The sequence below is a fragment of the Procambarus clarkii genome, chromosome 16 (assembly GCF_040958095.1).
Source record: "Procambarus clarkii isolate CNS0578487 chromosome 16, FALCON_Pclarkii_2.0, whole genome shotgun sequence".
In the NCBI taxonomy this organism is placed as follows: domain Eukaryota; kingdom Metazoa; phylum Arthropoda; class Malacostraca; order Decapoda; family Cambaridae; genus Procambarus; species Procambarus clarkii.
The window spans coordinates 9387240-9401060 of NC_091165.1; the positions used below are offsets into that span (position 1 = coordinate 9387240).

General features: G+C 42.4%; 1 protein-coding gene across 2 annotated transcripts in view; it reads left to right on the forward strand.

Moving 5' to 3' along the window:
* The first annotated feature begins 4953 nt into the window (after positions 1-4953).
* The window catches only part of LOC138365416 (uncharacterized), a 268432-nt gene continuing 259564 nt past the window's right edge, over positions 4954-13821 (forward strand). Inside the window, exon 1 of one of the 2 annotated variants that reach the window (XM_069325735.1) lies at positions 4954-5077. The gene's annotated coding sequence lies outside the window, so the exon portion shown is untranslated. The remainder of the gene's footprint in view (positions 5078-13821) is intronic. The other variant, XM_069325734.1, reaches the window with a different exon arrangement.

Sequence of the window (13821 nt, forward strand, 5' to 3'; positions counted from 1 at the left end):
GGACACACAGGGCCATGAGATGCGTGGATACAAGGGGGCCACACGAGGATTCAAGGAGCCATGCGAGGACACAAGGGGCCACGCGAGGACACACGGGGCCACTCAAGGACACATGGGACCATGCGAGGACACACAGAGACATGCAAGGATACACAGGGCCATGCGAGGTCACATGGGGCCACGCGAGGACACAAAAAGACACGCGAGGACACACAGGGCTACACGAGGACAAACGGATCCACGCAAGGACACACGGGGCCATGCGAGTACACACGGGGCCATGCGAGTACACACGGGGCCATGCGAGTACACACGGGGCCATGCGAGTACACACGGGGCCATGCGAGTACACACGGGGCCATGCGAGTACACACGGGGCCATGCGAGTACACACGGGGCCATGCGAGTACACACGGGGCCATGCAAATACACACGGGGCCATGCGAGTACACACGGGGCCATGCGAGTACACACGGGGCCATGCGAGTACACACGGGGCCATGCGAGGACACAAGGGCCCACACGAAGAAACACGGGGTCATGCAAGGACACAAGAGGCCACACGAAGACACTGGGTCACGCCAGGACTCAAGGGGCCACGCGAGGACACACGCTGCCACGCGAGGACACACGGAGCCTTGCGAGGACTCACGGGGCCATGCGAGGACTCACGGGGCCATGCGAGGACACAGGGGGTCACACGAAGAAACACGGTGTCATGCGAGGACACACGGGGCCACGCGAGGACACAAGGGGACACACGAGGACACAAAAGGGACACGCGAGGACACACGAGGGCCATGGGAGGACACACGCGGACACGCGAGGACACATGGAGACACGCGAGGACACACGGAGTCACGCGAGGACACACAGGGCCACGCGAGGACACAAAGGGACAAGCGAGGACACAAGGGGACGCGCAAGGACACAAGGGGACATGCTAGGTCACAAGGGGACATGCGAGGTCAAAAGGGGACACGTGAGGACAAAAGGGCCGTGCGAGGACATAAGGTTACACGCGAGGACACAAGGAGACACGCGAGGACACACGGGGCCATGCGAGGACACACGGGGCTACACGAGGACACGCGAATACACACACGGGGCTATGCAAGGATACTCAGCGCCATACGAAGACACACGGGGCAACACGAGGACTCAAAGGGCCACACGAGGACACATTGAAAGGAATTAGTCTATACCCTCTGAAAGATCCTTAACATGTATCAGAAACAGGATGGGTCCGAGTACAAAACCCTGTGGCTAGTGACTTCACGCCATTCTGAAGTCTCAACCCTAACAGTAACTCTCTGCTTTCTATTGCTTAAGTACTCCCTTGTCCACTGAAGCACCCTACCAGTTACTCTTGCCTGTTTGTCCTACATATGCACCAGCCTCTTATAAGGTACTGTGTCAAAGGATTTTTGACAGTTCAAGAAAATGCAGTCTGCCCACCCTTCTCTTTTTTGCTTAATCTTAATCACCTTGTCGTAAAATTCTATTAAACCTGTGAGGCAAGATTAACCATCCCTGAACCCATGTTGGTATGTGTCACGAAGTCCCTTCTCTCCAGATGTGCTACTAGGTTTTTCTTACGATCTTCTCCATCACCTTGCATGATATACAATTTAGGGACACTGGCCTGTAGTTCAGGGCCTGTTGCCTGTCGCCCTTTCTGTATATTGGGACTTTATTACCTGTCTTCAACACTTCTTGTTGGTCTTCCGTCTCCAATAACTAACCATACACCAAGGAGAATGACAAGCAAAGTGTTTCTAGACACTTGTTTAAGCCAAGTTAGGACAGGCTAGGTCAGGTCAGGTCAATTTAACCCAGGCAGGCTGAGCCACCCAGGCTCCATCGTCAATCCTCAATCAACAACAAAGCTCATATATATAAATAAAAGATTAAACAAATTTGCAACGATGTTGCAGTGACATGTGCCAGAAGATTATATTTGTAAATTTCGGGGCTCAAATTCCCCGCGGCCCGGTCATCGACATAGTCCTCCTCCCAAACCAGGTAAGTCAATTTTATTTGTAATTCAGATGTTATTTGTTTATCTTTATTTTAGAGTAAATTTTTTATATATTTTTTGTCCGAGAATTACTTTCATTCTTGCCCAATTCTCACACTGCAAAGGCCAATGCGGATTGTGTTTACTTTATTTTAGTGTGTATGGGACATTCCATTTGTCCGTACGACTTCAGTACAGTATAGCGTCACATTAAATGGGGGGCTGTCAGCAGGAGCTTTTGCTTAAGTGTTTGTGTTAATTGGTATACTTGGCTGTAACACCTATTTGACTTGTTTAATTATTCATTTAAGTCAATATCATATTTGTGACTACGAATTATTACACTACAGATACATAGCTAGATGATGGAGAGCTAGATGGATAGATGAATAGAAGCTAGATGGATAGAAAACTAAATGGACAGATAGATAGATGGAAAGATGGATAGATGGATGCAAATATACAGATGGATGGAGAAATGGACAGATAAATGGATAGGTAGATTATGGGTAGAAGGATGGATAGATTGATATATGGATAAAAGATGAATATATGGATGGTTGGATAGGTAGATGGATGGAGAGATGAATATATAGATTTTTAAATAAATGTATTATTTTAGTAGTTGGATAGATAGATGGATAGATATACCGACAACTAGATGGACAGGTAGATGGGAAAATAAATGGATGGATAGGTGGATTCATACATGGTTGGATTGATAGATAGATTGGGGAATAGACAGATGGATAGATAACTGAATGGACAAGTAAACAGAGAGACAGATGGATGGATAGATAGATGGACAGATGGGAGAGAAGCAGACCCAGGCAACGACGGGTATTCCCCCTAGTCTATGCAATAGGCGGGAATGTCTGTCTGTCTGTTCAGAGTTGGAGGCCATGCGGTTTGGTCTAGCCTCACCCAAATTGGCAGAGAGAATAGTCTGGGGTATGGGATGATCATAGGATGGTCGGGGTCGCCAGAATTAAATAAGGGAACAGCGTGCAAGTGAAACATTCTGACATCCATGACTATTTTTGCCACTGCCCGCCAGCTCTCCTGCTAAATATTTTCAAAACAAATTTAAAAATAAATCATATAGTATTATTCGCCATTATATTCACTGATCTCGGGAAAATAAAAAAAAAATCCTGCTATAAATAATTTGCTCATATCATAAGAACATAAGAATGAAGGTATCTACAGAAGGTCTATTGGCCCTATACGAGGCACCTTCTAGTTGTATCCACCCAATCTCATTCATATATATATATATATATATATATATATATATATATATATATATATATATATATATATATATATATATATATATATATATATATATATATGTCTAACCTACCATTAATAACTTAGACATATATATGAAGTAGGTTAGACATATCAGCATGACACAGACAATTCTTCAATAGCTTCAGAACAATCTCAAGCCACGGTGCGTTATCAGAGTAGGAGGTGATAATTTTTTTTAGTATTATCACCACTGAGCTCTCACTGGCGACCGCCGATACATTAGAGTTATATTTTTATAGAAGAGAGAGAGAGAGACAAACACACAAAGAAAAAGACTGACACAGAGACACAGTCAGAGAAAGAGACAGACAGTAGGTAAATTGATAGATGGACAGACGGAAAGATAGATGCATAGATTGATGGATAAATGTTTGGATACATGGATAGATAGATGGGAGTCAGACAGATAGACCCGGCAACGCCGGGTGCCACCTCTGTAGAATAGATATATAGAAATGACTGTCAAATCCTCTGTTTGATGTTGAAGAGCAGATGCTTGGGGGGTAGCATTACGCATATTTCATTAATTTTGGTTGCGTTCATGCTCTTCATGGACGGCTTGGGATTGGCATGTATCTCTCTCTCTCTCTGTGTTTTGCTCTCTCTGACTCTCAGTCTACACAGCTCTCCTAAAACGTCGACTTTTTCATATCGTCGTTAAAATGGGTATCCCATGACGACTAGTTTGAAAATATAGCCATTAAAAGGACCATGCCTGAGTGAAGACTTTTTCACAATTTCTTCAGTGAATGGACTATGTTAGGACCATGACTTTTTCAAAACCAAAATATCGTCTTAAAACGGCAGGACCTGAGCGAATTCTTAACAATTCGTAGTTAAAAGGACATCGCCGGACGAAGACTTTTCCAAAACATAGTCTTTAAATAAATGCTCGTAGGCGACGACTTTTTAAAAACCAAAATATCACCGTAAAAATGGCTTGTCCTGGACAACAACATTGCCAAAATTAAAATGTCTTCGTCATCTCGTAAATAAGTATTCTAATTTTCTTGATGATGTGAGTTAATAATGAATTATTAGTGTGAGTAAGAGTTAATAGTAAATAGTGACCCCTTATCTTATTATCAGAGCTTATCGATGGAAAAGATAGCTTGATTGGAATGGGTTTGAAGCGGCACTTGGTGCAGTTGCTGGGCGCCCGAACTGATGATGTGATATGGCATGTGAGATTGGGGATGAAGAAGACGGGATGGGGTCTGATAAATTGACCTGTTGTGTGATTGGAGAAGAAGGAGAGGAGTGGGGAATAAAGGTGGTGATCCCGAAAAAGAAGGAAGAAGCTGATGTGTTATTGGAGTTGATGAGTTTCAGTAATCCTTCTCCAGTGGGTGGTGTTATTGGGGGTTGAATGGATGAGGCTCATTCATACCACTCCGGGGGTGGGAGAAGGTTGGGAACTAAACCACACACCAGAAGATGAGGAGACGACGACGTTTCAGTCCGTCCAGGAGCATTATCAAGTCGATCTTCTGGAGTGTGGTTCAGTTCTCATATCTTCAAGCCAGGTTATTGTGACTCATCGTCTGCATGTGGGAGAAGGTGTAAGGGGTGTGTGGGTCCGTATGGCCCCCTGATCAAGAGCTGACTATAGATTAGGTTAGCTTTATCAATGGTGGAAGATTTGGTCTATTTTCAAGGTATTTTGTTTGTGCACGGTTGTTGTGGATCCTTGTCACCCGAGTAGTGCAGACGTAGTTCTACCCGTACTAAAGAGTAGAGGTAGGTACCACAGCAGTTTTGTGAATGGTAGTAAAACACATGAGCCCATGTGGGCTAGTAGAAGAAGGGAAAAATATATTCTTTGAAAAAACTTATATATTCTTTCCTCTTTTATATGATCACTGTGCATGGTTGATTTGTAATATAATTTTATTGGAGATTTTGTGGTTTCTGTTCTATGTTCTGGATTATACCAACGGTCCAAGTGTCTTCTTATAGCAGCGTTTATTTCAGCGTGGCTATATCCGTTGTTCACCAATACCTGAGTTACTGTTTCAAACTCTCTACTCACGTTGCTCCATTCAGAGCAGTGGATAAGCGCTCGACGAATGTAAGCATTGAGAACACTGGCTTTGTATCTTTGGGGGCACTCACTTCTACCGTGCAGACAAAATCCTATGTTGGTGGGCTTGGTATATACGTTGGTGCTTAAAGAGGTTCCTGTTTTTGTTATTAGTACATCCAAGAATGGCAGACTGTTATTTTCACTATTTTCATGTGTAAATCGGAGTACTGACTCTCTCTCTAGATGTCTTTTTAGGTCAATTAGTTCATCTGAGTCTTTTACTATTACGAATATGTCATCTACATAATGGCAATATACAGTTGGTTTTTGTCTGCTAAAGCAGACAAATTACCATCTCTTTTAAGGGTCTGAGCTGTGGTGCAGTGGGTTAAAGGCGTACCAGTTATGCCAGTTGCTGTAAGGCTTCTGTGCTGGCTAGGGTTCGAATCTCCTGTTGGGAAAGTGTTCTAAGGTTGTATAATCTCTCTTGCGTGTTTAGGCAAGTTGTGCATTAAGCATAGACACAGAGTTCTCCCATATTAACAGGAATTTGATGAAAGAGCGTGAGAAATCCCTCACTATGCTCTAGTTACCCTTGGGAGGTGGTGATCTTTGGGGGTGAAATACTCCGAAATTACCATCTCTTTTAAGGGTCTGAGCTGTGGTGCAGTGGGTTAAAGGCGTACCCGTTATGCCAGTTGCTGTACGGCTTCTGTGCTGGCTAGGGTTCGAATCTCCTGGTGAGAAAGTGTTCTAAGGTTGTATAATCTCTCTTGTGTGTTTAGGCAAGTTGTGCATTATATATATATATATATATATATATATATATATATATATATATATATATATATATATATATATATATATATATATATATATGTCGTACCTAGTAGCCAGAACGCACTTCTCAGCCTACTATGCAAGGCCCGATTTGCCTAATAAGCCAAGTTTTCATGAATTAATTGTTTTTAGACAACCTAACCTACGTAACCTAACCTAACCTAACTTTTTCGGCTTCCTAACCTAACCGAACCTATAGAGATAGATTTGGTTAGGTTTGGTAGGGTTGGTTAGGTTCGGTCATATATCTACATTAATTTTAACGCCAATAAGAAAAAAATGACCTCATACATAATGAAATGGGTAGCTTTATCATTTCATAAGAAAAAATTAGAGAAAATATATTAATTCAGGAAAACTTGGCTTATTAGGCAAATCGGGCCTTGCATAGTAGGCTGAGAAGTGCGTTCTGGCTACTAGGTACGACATATATATATATATATATATATATATATATATATATATATATATATATATATATATATATATATGTATATATATATATATACATATATATATATATATATATATATATATATATGTATATATATATATATATACATATATGTATATATATATATAAATATGTATATATGTATATGTATATATATATATATATATATATATATATATATATATATATATATATATATATATATATATATATATATATATATATATATATGTATATATACATAAAAAGTTATAACCTTCAGCTACTGGAATAGGGTAGTCTGTGCATTAAGCATTTGGCACTGAGTTTTCCCATATAACAGGAACCGATGAAAGAGCATTAGAGGTCCCACACTATCTCGTTGCCTGGGAGAGGATTGGGGTTCTGGTTGGTTAAATACCCCAAAATTCCTACCTCTCTTATGGCTTTGAAGTATGGTGTAGTGGATACAGCATGCAACTGCCACCTTGTTGGCCAGTGTTCGAGTCCCCTTATGGGTTGAGTGTCTAAAAAGTTATAAACTTCAGCTACTGGAATAGGGTAGTCTGTGCATTAAGCATTTGGCACTGAGTTTTCCCATATAACAGGAACCGATGAAAGAGCATTAGAGGTCCCACACTATCTCATTGCCTGGGAGAGGATTGGAGTTCTGGTTGGTTAAATACCCCAGAATTCCTACCTCTCTTATGGCTTTGAAGTATGGTGAAGTGGATACAGCATGCAACTGCCACCTTGTTGGCCAGTGTTCGAGTCCCCTGGTAGGTTGAGTGTCTAAAAAGTTATAAACTTCTGCTACTGGAATAGGGTAGTCTGTGCATTAAGCATTTGGCACTGAGTTTTCCCATATAACAGGAACCGATGAAAGAGCATTAGAGGTCCCGCACTATCTCATTGCCTGGGAGAGGATTGGAGTTCTGGTTGGTTAAATACCCCAGAATTCCTACCTCTCTTATGGCTTTGAAGTATGGTGTAGTGGATACAGCATGCAACTGCCACCTTGTTGGCCAGTGTTCGAGTCCCCTGGTGGGTTGAGTGTCTAAAAAGTTATAAACTTCAGCTATTGGAATAGGGTAGTCTGTGCATTAAGCATTTGGCACTGAGTTTTCCCATATAACAGGAACCGATGAAAGGGCATTAGAGGTCCCACACTATCTCATTGCCTGGGAGAGGATTGGAGTTCTGGTTAGTTAAATTCCCCAGAATTCCTACCTCTCTTATGGCTTTGAAGTGTGGTGTAGTGGATACAGCATGCAACTGCCACCTTGTTGGCCAGTGTTCGAGTCCCCTGGTGGGTTGAGTGTCTAAAAAGTTATAAACTTCAGCTACTGGAATAGGGTAGTCTGTGTATTAAGCATTTGGCACTGAGTTTTCCCATATAACAGGAACCGATGAAAGAGCATTAGAGGTCCCACACTATCTCATTGCCTGGGAGAGGATTGGAGTTCTGGTTGGTTAAATACCCCAGAATTCCTACCTCTCTTATGGCTTTGAAGTATGGTGTAGTGGATACAGCATGCAACTGCCACCTTGTTGGCCAGTGTTCGAGTCCCCTGGTGGGTTGAGTGTCTAAAAAGTTATAAACTTCAGCTACTGGAATAGGGTAGTCTGTGCATTAAGCATTTGGCACTGAGTTTTCCCATATAACAGGAACCGATGAAAGAGCATTAGAGGTCCCACACTATCTCATTGCCTGGGAGAGGATTGGAGTTCTGGTTGGTTAAATACCCCAGAATTCCTACCTCTCTTATGGCTTTGAAGTATGGTGTAGTGGATACAGCATGCAACTGCCACCTTGTTGGCCAGTGTTCGAGTCCCCTGGTGTAACAAACTAGGCTGGTTGTAAGAATTATCCAGAGTGGTTTATCGACAAAAGAGAATGGGAAGCTGAGCCCGCGTGGTGACCTGGGGACCTGACCCCAGGGGAATTCGCGGTGAAAATAACCGACGCTTTGTTCATAGCTGCGTATAATGAATCATCCTATAGTATTCAGTAATTTAGAGAAATTAGCCTTTATTCATTTTGTATTAAAATTGTATTGTATAATAGTGCTGGGTACAATATCAAGAGTAGTCTAATTATTGAGTTTAAGTCACCATCTGTGACGTCACGAATCAGATCTAACTTGTAAGGCGGAGTGACCGGCGGTCATAGGTCATCAGGGTTGACATGTCTACTATTTCTCAAAGTTCAATTAACCATTTTGGGGATCGGGAACAGCTCTGCCATTAGATGTTTGTGTAATTTAATTTCAGTAAAATAATTCAACCAGTCTGGATCAATTAAGTACAACAGAGGTTAATTGTTATAACTTAACCTTGCTAAGTAACTGAGACGATGCGGAAGGTTACAATGCTCTAGTCTGGGCTAGACCAGACGAGGAAGAGATCAGTGTGGACACAAGAGCAACTGGGAGAGGCCAACCATCTTACCTCTCCCCAAGACCAGCCCAACATCTTTAGCTGGTTGCCCAAGGTATAGTTGCTATGGTTATTTATAGAGGTAGTCTCATTGCCATTCAGGTCAAGTAGGGAGTGTTAAAGTGACAGGGAGTGAACATATATAGATTTTGTTTTAGTTTTTCTTTTAATAAATTAATTAGTTATTAATTTGCATTTTTATTATTTCCATGTGTTTATGTGTATACTTGTCCTGGTCACGTGGTCCACACGAGGCAGAGTTGAATTGGGCGCCGATTCTAACATCGAATCGGAATTCATCATTCCCGTCTAATTAATTCCACACTCAAGTTTCCGAGGTTATAAACTACTAGTGGGGATCACGCCCCAAGGTTGATTAATTCGCATGATCGATCCAGACCTCGATCATTGCTGTGTTACTGGTCTGGTGGTGGCAGCGTAGAGGCGACTCTAGGGTTTTGCTCAAAGCCTAGGTCACGCCATACTGGTTGTAGAATCCTAAGTCGGTCAATCTTTCACATAAGACTTTTCGCTTCAGGGCAGGTGATAGGGTATCTCAGGGAACCATGGTGGAGGACACAGAAATCTTTCACCATGAGTCAGCTGAGACGCCAACCGTCACTGCACAATGTAGTGCACTGAACATGTTGAACACTAAAACACCATCCAAAGTACAATACGAGACGAGAAATGTTGCACAGAATGTAGAGGAAGTGGAAAAATTAATTTCAGCACTTGATTTGCAACATGTTGCACAGGCAGATAGGAAGGCACTGAGAGGAGTTTTACGAAAATTGATTTTTAGAGTTTTACGAAAACTCTTACAAAGGTTGTAAGAGGTTTCCCTCTACTTATCTTGCCTTCTATTCCCCCTCTACCCGTATTCTTACTTTTTATTCTCTACCAAGGGACTCCAAAACTTTTACCAAAGCCAACTCCACGCCACGTGGTCCTAAGACGATTGGCCGACTTAGGATTCTACAACCAGTATGGCGTGACCTAGGCTTTGAGCAAAACCCTAGAGTCGCCTCTACGCTGCCACCACCAGACCAGTAACACAAGAGCAATGATCGAGGTCTGGATCGATCATGCTAACTAATCAACCTTGGGACTTGATCCCCACTAGTAGTTTATAACCTCGGAAACTTGAGTGTGGAATTAATTAGACGGGGATGATGAATTCCGATTCGATGTTAGAATCGGCGCCCAATCCAACTCTGCCTCGTGTGGACCACGTGACCGGGACAAGTAAACATAACAAATGGAAACAATAAAAATGCAAAAATTAACTAATTCATTTATTAAAAGAAACTAAAACAAAATCTAAATATGTTCACTCCCTGTCACTTTAACACTCCCTACTTGACCAGAATGCAATGAGTTGACTAGTCATATACATAACCATAGCAACTATACCTCTATGTTTTACCAGCTAAAGATGTTGGGCTGGTCTTGGGGAGAGGTAAGATGGTTGACCTCTCCCAGTTGCTCTTGTGTCCACACTGATCTCTTCCTCGTCTGGTCTACCCCAGACTAGAGCATTGTATCCTTCTGCCTAGTCAAAGTTCTACCAAGTTACTAGCAAGGTTTAAGTTATAACAATTAACCTCTGTTGTACTTAATTGATCCAGACTGGTTGAATTATTTTACTGAAATTAAATTACACAAGCATCTAACGGCAGAGCTGTTCCCGATCCCCAAAATGGTTAATTGAACTTTGAGAAATAGTAGACATGTCAACCCTGATGACCTATGACCGCCGGTCACTCCGCCTTACAAGTTAGATCTGATTCGTGACGTCACTGATGGTGACTTAAACTCAATAATTAGAATACTCTTGGTACTATAACCAGGAATATTATACAATACAATTTTAATACAAAATGAATAAAGGCTAATTTCTCTAAATTACTGAATACTATAGGATGATTCATTATATGCAGCTATGAACAAAGCGTCGGTTATTTTCACCGCGAATTCCCCTGGGGTCAGGTCCCCAGGTCACCACGCGGGCTCAGGTTCCCGTTCTCTTTTGTCGATAAACCACTCTGGATAATTCTTACAACCAGCCTAGTTTGTTACAACCCCCCCCCCCGCACAAGCACTTAGTAAACCTTGTTAATTTGTTAAAAATAACGAGGTTTAGTATCCAAACCCAGAATTCAACTCATGCCACAAACAAAAGCTAACCTAACTAATAAAATTTGACAAATAATAGTCCAACATCATAATAAATATGTTCACATTTCATAAATTTCTCAGCTGTCAACTGACAGCAATCCTCCAATATCAGGAAACATTCATCCTATCCTTACTGACATAGCTAAATAACATGTCCCTACTCTACCATCAAAGACTAGCTATTAAACTCTCTTGGCTCTTCACTAGCCAAGTCCATGTGTCCTCTAGAGCCGGCCACAACGTGCTCAAACAAACATTAAAGTTATATCTTCAGACTGAACTTTCAGTCATCCGGGAGCGTACTACGGAACTATCAAGTTCACATCCGTGTACTACCCACTCCCCACTCAATGTCAATCTTGACATGCTAAGGAACACACCTAATGTTTATTACATGTATCTAAAAATATAAAAAAAATTCCTATACTATATCACAGGTTTCAGCTGACTGTACAGCCAAGTGTTCTCACTCACTAGAAGTGTCAATGTTTATATTGGTCCGCCTCTCCTGTGTTCAAACATTCTTAAAAAAATAGCACAACATAATTTTCCATAACCGTTTGTTCTGGGCTGAGACAATTACACAGGGGCTTCGATTTTGATTACTGACCAATTTATAGAGTAAAATTTTCATATATTATACCAGAATTATTTTAAATCTGTTTTTCAACATTTAAAAAGTATTGATTCTAAATCTGTTTTTCAACATTTAAACAAAAGTGTCCAGATATTCTTTACACCGATGTTCAGAGCCAACTTTGTTGTTTGTATCAATTGTTCATATTGAGTAATCGAGAAAAAAAAAATCGATGCTGCTGGATGCTATTATAGACTGTGGGTTGGTTGTTGTTGTCGTCGTCGATCCTTCTCTATGGACAACCCAACCCACAACTCGGCAGAGTGCTTATACTAGGAGATCACCCTTGGCGCTTCTGGCTCTTGGAGAGGGGCTCAACGTCACACGTTTAGGGGATGCGGCTCCAACACTTAGCCTCGTTGTCACGTGCACACACCCACTTGAGCCGCTGTGACTCCCCACTCTCTCCTTATGAGATATGATCTCAATCCCCTATGACTTACTAGTATTACCTCTTACCCTGTCCACAGCAGTGGTTCTTGGTTCTTTCTCTCTCCTTCTTTACTACCTCCTGGGAAGCCTCACTAGGACAAGGGCAAACACCAGCAAATTGTGACACATTTACTGAACAAAGCACATACACGATACATACACACATATAATAATAATGAATCCTATACTCTATAATATCACAATCAGGTTGCACTCCAATACCATCAGAACTCTATTATCAGCTTATCCAGTGGTATCCTATCTCCTGGTTCACCACCTGATACTATTAACCTCCTCAAGTTGGTCAAGCCTACATACACTGTTGCACTATCAGCAAGATAATGTATATATAGAATACCAGCATTTGAATGCAATCACATATATCAGTATAAATGTTCATTGATACACAACAATGATCCATCAATCACTGTCAGTCCTGGAACGCATACATCTGTAGGTAATCCAGCCTACGACTGCAACTCTAAACTTCAGTATAAAACACTCCTTGACATAAGAATGCAAACAGTCACTCACCTCTCACTGCGTCTTGCACGCTAATGACGACCAAACACTATCAACTCCCTACTAGTAATCCACCAGAACTTCCCCTTCCACCTCTGGAAGTTCACTACCCTAAATCTTCAGGTTCTTCCGGGCTTCACTACCAGGATCCTCTGCAGCTCCTCCAGGCTGCTATCATGAAGTTTCCTTGTGCAACTACGGTGCTTCACCCTTCTGCTAGGGTCTTCCACAGCTCTCTTGGCTGCTACACCATGAAGTTTCCTCGAGCAACTATGGTGCTTCTCCACCTCTACAGAAGCACGTGACACTCCTCTTCACTGCTGCTTCTCCTCACAGCTCGAGGTCCTCTGCTCCACTACCTTGGAGTCTCATCAGCTACATCATCTGCTGGCTTCGAAGTTCTCAGCAACTTCTTCCCCAAAAGACAAACCTGCAACCCATCGACGTTCCAATAAAATGTTCCCCTTTAACACATAAACAAAAATAACCACACAATATGCTTGCCTCAAACCTCTATCTGTCCTCTACATACAGTGAGAGTGGACTCCCCCGTTTTGGGCGGGTCCATACTCCACCTCGCCTGGCGGCGGTCCTCACTCGCTGGGAGGGTCTTCCTCCATCCGGAGCCAGGCTCCCTCAGTCGTCCGCCAGCGCTCAGAGGGGGCGGACGTCGCTCCGTGTTCCTCCCTCTCCACTCTCTTATTTCAGGCTTTCTGCCTTATTAAAACATGTCTAACTTATAAATAAACATTGCTACTGTCGCTGGGCACACGACCAACTACAAGTGATCACTATGAACTGGCGTATATCGTGCTTACCACAGATTAATTGGTCGAGGGCGCTTTCCCTCTGACGGCGTCTGGTCAGGGCGCTCCCACGGCCCACAATAATGCCTCCGGGCGGCTTAATATTCACTAATTATCGTCCACGACTTGAGACCACACGTCCCCAGCTCGATTCCACAGCTGGCACGT